The 7,436-nt window shown below is 44.5% G+C and overlaps 1 long non-coding RNA gene across 1 annotated transcript; it reads left to right on the top strand.

Annotated features, from left to right (window-relative positions):
- The first annotated feature begins 4,701 nt into the window (after positions 1–4,701).
- LOC127472374 (uncharacterized) lies at positions 4,702–6,535 on the top strand. Its single transcript, XR_007904988.1, has 3 exons — positions 4,702–5,572; positions 5,784–5,946; positions 6,421–6,535. It is a non-coding gene; the product is annotated as an uncharacterized LOC127472374 (long non-coding RNA).
- Positions 6,536–7,436: the final 901 nt, after the last annotated feature.

Below are 7,436 nucleotides of genomic sequence, written 5' to 3'. Positions count from 1 at the left end.
GCCTCAAGGCCAGAATGCTTAGTTCCCCTGCTACAGGAGCTGCCTTTCACTTAGTCCTGTCCCTGAGCTGTTCCAGGGCAAGCTGGAACAGGGGGTCAGGAAACCCCCACTCTCCGAGGGCATTCCTCTGATGCTATCCCCCACCAAGGACATCTCTCTGATGCTTCCCCTCCAGCACTCTATCCCTCCATGCCTGGGAAGCACCACAGCAGGGGTCCTCAGAGCCCTCCCACTGTCAGCACCCTCCCTTGCCCTCAGCATGGCATGCTAGAGCTGACTCATCCCTGAACTGCACTTTGTTGAGCTGTGCTTCAGCTAATTAAGCTATTTATTAGCCCAGGCTTAACGAAGTCATTCACCACTCGGCTTTATTAATAGCCATTATTAAGTATTTAGCTTATCAAGGTGGCAACAGATTCACCTGGAAAGCCCACAGTGTTAGCCAGTGTGGTGGGAAGGCTGAGATGCTGAGAATATCCCTGTGCCAGAACCAAAATGAGGGCAGCAGCTGTGCCGCTGCAGGCAGGACTGCCCGTGTCCTGGGTGCAGTGCTCAGGCTCCAACGATGTATTTGGGCTCTTCTAGGGGACTGTGGTTTGGGGTTTTTACAGGGTCCTTTCCCAAAAGTCTTCAGGCAACTTGATGATTTGTATCTCTTCCTCCGCTGAGAGCTCTGGGGTGGATGGGTGGCCAGAAAGCTCTGAAAGTATAAAAATTATTAGTTCATGGCTCAGTAAGCTAACATTACTGCTCATCTGGAGTGCAGGAGTCTGCTTCTCCAGACCAGGAAGGGCAAACTTCTCATTTTAGTCACCAAAAAGGCTTTCTATATGTCGTGATATAATAACTGCAGTCACTGAGCAGTAAATCCACTTCCAGGAGAAAACCCTCAAGAGTCCACAGGGATTCACAACTGTACTATGGAGAAACAAGTGCCTCAAAAATTTAGAGGAAAATAAATGTTTGTCCTGCCTTCCTCTTGGAAAGAGAGAATAAAAAGAGAAATATTTAGGCAAACAGTTCTCTTACTATTTACATAGAACATAGGTGAATATTTACTCCAAAAAGAACAAACAAACTCCAGGTCTCCCCCAAAAAGAATTATTGGGGTGAGTGCCAAAAAATCCTACTAAAAGTCTCCTGACCTGGTGCAGACCCTGGACAATGAGAAAGGAATGGGACCACCCTTCTGCTACCCCTTTGGAAATGGTTCCTATTAGCACTGGGAGCTTCTCTCCTTCCTGTGGACAACTCCCATCAGAGCCAGCTACTGCAGCTCACCTAATCACAAGGATGGGTTTGCTCCCCTTGATTTGAAAATCAACTTTTGTCTTGATTGAGGCCATGTGGAGCATTATACTCCTGTTACTCATGTTATAGTTTTTAAAGGCAGTCACAGTGATTTACCTATAAATGTTGACAGTATCTCAGCAGTCTACCAAAATTTCCATGAATGACCTTGGTCCTGGGAACAGAAGTGATATGCAAAAGTACCCAAGGAAGGTACTTCTTCTTCTTCTTTTTTTTTTTTTTTTTAATTTCTTCATTTTTTCTTCTTTTTTTTTTCTTTTTTTTTTTTTTCTAAATAAAGCTTCTCCTTAAGCCAAAGGAAAATCTGAATTTGTGGCCCACCCACCTGCATACAGCAGCAAACCTGGGCCCCTCTCTGTGCACCACTGGGCTCAGGATACATGTCTAGCTGTGACAAAATGCAAGTTTCAGAAGACCTTGTTTATCTTCTACTTTCCACAAAAAATGTTACTGATGTTTTGCTGGAGTCTGTTGAACTATTTAAGAGACTGAAGTCAAAAGTCATTGACTGCAATTTCTGGTAGTAGATTCAACGTAGGTTATAGTCTCTATAAAGTTTTGCATTGCTGAATTATAACAAATCCTGATGCCTTTGGGGGCAATAAAAATAACTCCAGCATGTGACAGAAAATGAATTATAATTCAGAATTATTCTTCATAGAAATCATATATTGTTTAATTACAACTATAGCGGCTATTTGATTCTGAGATAAGAACGGTTACCATAGTGACCCAATCCTTAAAGGTAATTTTTGCCTAACATTATATAAAACACTATATGATACCTACCTTCACAGAAAGCAGTTTACAAAGATGAGTTTTCCAAGTGTTAGGTCTTGAGTATGAAAAAGCAATAGAAGCTATATGGAAAAACGTTATCCATTCAGTTACTGCCTGAAGAGCCTTATATGCACATTTTCCTTCAAGCACACTCATAGATGTTGTCTCAGATTCAAAGCAAGGTATAAATCTTACTCAGCTTTCCAGCCCATGTAGACTCTACAGAAGAATTTCAAACATCTGTGGAGAATTAGAAAAAACTGAGAGAAGGAAATCAGAGACATGTTTGTTCTGTAGAACAAGCCACCCACTAATGCCTACCATCAGAGGAGTTAAAGAATGTATTTACTTACTTTGAACAGTCTTAATAGGTATTTCTCTAATAGACCTGCACCCCCCTGTGAAGATTTTGGGAAACATATTCTGAAGTCATAGCCATTGCTAGAGTCAAGCAAAGGCACATTTTGACACATGAAGTGAAATGCAATCCTCAGTGAGACTAGTACAAATTATTATTTGTCAATAATAACATCTTTCTGGGGGTTCTTTTGGTAATTCTTGCCTATTTCCCTGCATCCCTATAGTGGATTTAGAGGGACTGGTCTGCCGAGTTGCTCTGGGGAGTGCAACTCTGTTCCTGTGCTGAGCCGTGTGGAGAGCTGGGTGTCTCGCACCCCCCATCAATAACCAGCCACACATCCTTGGTGGCCCATGAGGACAATCAGAACCTCTTTCACTTGTGTGGGTCCCTATGGTAGAGAAACCAACTTGCTTGTTGGTAGGAGCCCTGTGGGCAACCATGGCCATGGTGATGGGGCTGAAGGACTGGTCTGGTTACTGGACCTCTGCTACCTTGTGGAGTGCAGTTGTTTGTCTACCCACAGCTCAAAACCATTATGGTTATTAAAGATAGTCAGTCAGAGAGAGAGGCAGCACCGACCCAACTAGGGTGACAAGTTGGTTTTCTCATGTCATTGTAGATTTTCTTGTGATTGCCATGCAGCAGGTTACTTTGGTAATGACATCCTATACTACAGCCACTCTTCTTAAATTACTTTATGGTCCTTGCTCTGACACCCAGGGTAGCCCTGATCTGGGAGAGTACAGAGCTGACAACCCCTGTCCAGGGAACTGTGGGTTTCTCACTTCCTGAGGTGACTTTTCCTTCTGAACATTCCTGGCAAACTGTAGCCAATCACGTGAAAATGCTGATGCTGTACCTCCAGGTGATTAATACACCAAGCCAGCTGAATGTGGGCTTAGTTTAGGCTGTTTGCCATAATTAACCTTTTATTTTTGAAAGTTGAAAGATGTAAACTTCTTCCTTCCCACAATGGAAAGGCAGGGGTTGTTTCAGTGGTCTTACACCTTGCTTCAAAGCTGGCCCGCATGGGACGAGATAAAACAGGTATGTGGCCTTTACAGCTTCCCTAGGATGTGCAGAGAAGGGATGAAAGTTTCTCTCTGTCCCACCATTGAGTGATGAATATTTTCAATAGCAGGTTTAATTAAAAAATGTTGGACCTTACAGTAAAGGCCTACCAGCCTCCTGCTGCAATTGTCTAGCAACGATGAGGGAGATCAAGCCTAATAGCCTTCAAATGTTTGACTTACTAAAATGTGCCCCTCCTTTTCCTCAGTGTTCCCTCTTGCCTTACCCCGAAGACACATTCCTGCTAAAAGCCATCCAGTCCTTCCCTGAAACACAAGTGGTGCCGAGTCCACTCAGCCAACCTCAGCTGTGCCTGGAGCGTGAGTGGACAGGCTCCTTGTTTTAACATGTGGGATGTGTCATATCCACTTGTGCTTCATCTCAACTTAAACATTTTTGCTTTCCAAAAATGTTGGGTCCAAAGGGCAGAGGTTTAGATAAAAGAAATCATAAAGGAGATTTAATGCTTGATAAAAAAATTACTAGGGTGCTAGAGCAATTCCAAATGTATATTTTATAGATGAATTATTAAGTACCTCGTGTCAGTTTCCAGGCACTGAATATGAGAAATGAAGGATGCAAATACGGTGACAGAAACAAGCCTATGTGTTATTTCCCAGACACAGGACTGAGAAAAATGGAAGGTCATCCTCACCCATCCTTAAACAATCAGCACTTTGCCAATTACCTAAAAGCAACAGTTGTAATAACAGAGAAATTTTTGTAAGAAATTATCCTCCTCATGTAGAGCATAAGCTAAAAATATCCTTATGCTATCCGCAGCATTGGATGACTTTCCACCATCCTCCCCACACCTGAGAACACCCATGGGACCAGAGGCTGAGGAGCATTCCTGTATCCAGCAGGGCTGAGAGAGGCCTGCTGCCTTAGCTGATCCCTCTGAATGCAGGTCCAGTGGCAGACTGGCTAGAAGGCAAACGGAATTTTAATTTGACTTTTTTTCAAAGCAGAGCAGGGTCTTGGGAGGAAGATGCTGTCCCCAGGAGCAGAACAAACCTTCTCCCAGCCCTGTTGTGAAATGCTGGCAGAGGAATAGTTGAACACCTGAAAACATCAAGACTTCAAAGACTTTAAATAAGGATCTAAATTGTTAGATTTTCAGCAGTTTGAAAAAAAATCTTTTGATTTAATTTTAATTGCTATTTACTAGGGTTAAATTTAAAACAGTCTCATAAGAGTTTTCAGTAACAGAAGAATAAACATGGAGGACGAAGGCTAAGGAAGGGTTTAAGTTTCTTTTTTTTTGCAGGGCATTTGGTGGGGTTTCTTTAGCCATGGAAAGGCTACAGTGTTACTCAGGCTGGAGGTGGAGGGAGGTGAATGTTTCCTTCTGATCTGCCCTCGGAAGGCCCCATCTGGAGTGCTGCATCCAGGCAGGATGTGGATGTTAGAGCGGGGCTGGAGGAGGCCGCAGAGATGCTCAGAGGGCTGGAGCAGCTCTCCTCTGCAGCCAGGCTGGGAGAGCCGGGGCTGTCCAGCCTGGAGAGGAGCAGGCTTTGGGGAGGCCTCATTGCAACCTTCCAGTGTCTAAAGGAGTCAGAGAGTCATAGGAGAAAGGGGAACGGGTTTCAACTGGAAGAGGGGAGATTTGGGTCGGGTGTTAGGAAGAACTGTGAGGGTGGTGAAACACTGGAACAGGCTGCCCAGAGAAGCTGTGGATGTCCCGTCCTTGGAAGGCCCCATTCCAGGCCAAGGTGGACAGGGCCCTGAGCACCCTGATCCAGCCGGTGTCATCCCTGCCCATGGCAGGGTTGGAACTAGGTGATCTTCAAGGTGCCTTCCAAGGCAGGGCATTCTGGGACTCTATGAGGGTGCAAAGTGGATTCCTGCTGCCTGGGCATGGAATGTTACCAAGCGGTTGACATGGAGAGTCCTGCTTCGAGGACTCCGGTTACCAGGAGTCTGTTAAGTCAGTTGATGGATTCTCTGCTGGGCATCAGATGCAGAGCATCTGTCTTCTCCATCCCAGGTGGGATCAGAAGGCGATTTGCTGACATTTGTGAGAAAAACTCTGGACTGAGTGTACAGGTGAGAGCAGATGATTTTTGAAGAGATTTCTGAGGCTGAGGGACTATTCTGGGCTTCAGGTCCAGCTGCAGGTGGGATCAAGTACCAAACTCATGGACTTCCCCTCTAGCTTTGGGCAGAACCCGGTGACTTGGGAATGGGAATCTTGGAGCAGGAGAGTGTCCCAGAGAACAGGCATTCTAGATAGATAATCTCTCTGCTTTTCTGGTAGGTTTGGAAGAACATCATTCTCTGACCCTGAGAAATCAGAGCTTTGTAGCAGTGTGCTACCTAAAGGAACCCAAGGGATTGATTGCTGTAGCTTCCCTGACATTCTTTTTTCGGTGTCTGCTTGCTTTTCCAGTGGTTTTAGATCACGAAACACCATGAGCACAGTAAGTATTTCACTGCTGAATGCAAATCTGATTCTTGAAACATGTTTTCCAGGGTACTTCTAGAAGGGATTTCAAGAGTTTGTAGCAAATGCATGGGAACAGAAGCCTATTAAAACTTCATGTAACTTCAGGTTCTGGGATATAGAAGATTTTGAATCTCTCTGGGTGCTTGTAATAGTTCAGAAATGCTTACAGTGTGAGCAACAGTCTGATATAATTGTGAACTACTCTCCTCATTTGCAAGCTATCAGGACAGGCTTTTTCTTTTTGAGGCAACTGGTAAGAGATCGGGGGAATGCCCTTTCCTTGATGTCACGTGCTCTGGTTGGAATGGCCCACAGCACCATTTGATGCATATTCCAACCCTTGTGGGAGTGTTTTCTGTGTCCTCACATGCTTTCACTGTTGTTGCAAAAATGAGGGCCATGTTAATAGTACTCCCACAGAAAATGCTAAGGCTTTGTTCTCTCTCAGAGGAAGCAGAAGTGCTGTGGGGAACCAGTTGATTCCAGACAAGCTCGGAAACGAAGAAGGCTGGTGGCTTCTAACACAGGTAGAGCCTCAGAAGCAGAACCAGTAGACCCCAGAGAAAGTGATACACTTTCTTCTGAGCTTTGTAAGAACAAAAACTGTTTCTGAAGGGTTGGGGTCCAGTTGAATGTGAGCTGTTGCCCATTTCTAGGCCCTTTACTGGGAAAGAAGGGAAATTTGGATTTTAGGAAGTGCTTAGTATGACATCTCTGAACAACAAGCCTTCTGACAACTGTTTTGGTTTGTTACTGAGCTGTAATACATTCACCACTAGTGGGAGATGAGCTGTGTAGCAAAGGTCCTCAAATGCTGCTCAGTCTGAATGTCTACTCTGAGATACTGCAGCTGCCACTACAGAGGGTGGCAAATTGAATCTGGGATCTCCCAAGTTGGAAGAAGATAAGAAAAAGTGTCATTAGCTGTGCCCCATCCCTGAAGGGAACATGTACAGAATGGCACTGTAAAATTAGGGTACCCTCCATGATTACAGTTTTGGTGTGGGTCTTTTTTTCTGTATGCTAAACATTAAAATATGTTAGATGAATCATCTTTTGGTGTGTACCTCCTGTGAGCTGTTGTCATCCAACAGAACTGTGTGAGGAGCTCAGCTTGCACTGCCCCTTGCAGGAAACAGAGCTGATGATGCTCTCTGTGGACTCTTGAGGGCAAAGCTTTGAATGAAATGTTGGACACATTCCTGAAAAGACCCAGGGAAAAGTTGAATCCAACCTCAGCCTGTTCCACAGTGGCAACTCATTTCATTCTGCTGCAGTCTCTGATCTTGATTTTAACATTCCGTTTTTCAGCTGTTGAAGAAGTCACAGATCTCACAGATAGATCTTCTGAGCCTGAGGTCAGTGACCTAACTGATGATAATTCAGTTGTGGAAAGCAGTGAATGACACACTTCTCTCCATCTTGCACTGAAATTAGTTTTTTATTGTGCTCCTGGGCCTGTCT

This window comes from Manacus candei, unplaced genomic scaffold (genome assembly GCF_025592945.1).
Source record: "Manacus candei isolate 608988 ecotype Guabito, Panama unplaced genomic scaffold, ASM2559294v1 h1tg000028l, whole genome shotgun sequence".
NCBI lineage: Eukaryota > Metazoa > Chordata > Aves > Passeriformes > Pipridae > Manacus > Manacus candei.
This window is presented reverse-complemented; position numbering and strand designations above follow the sequence as displayed.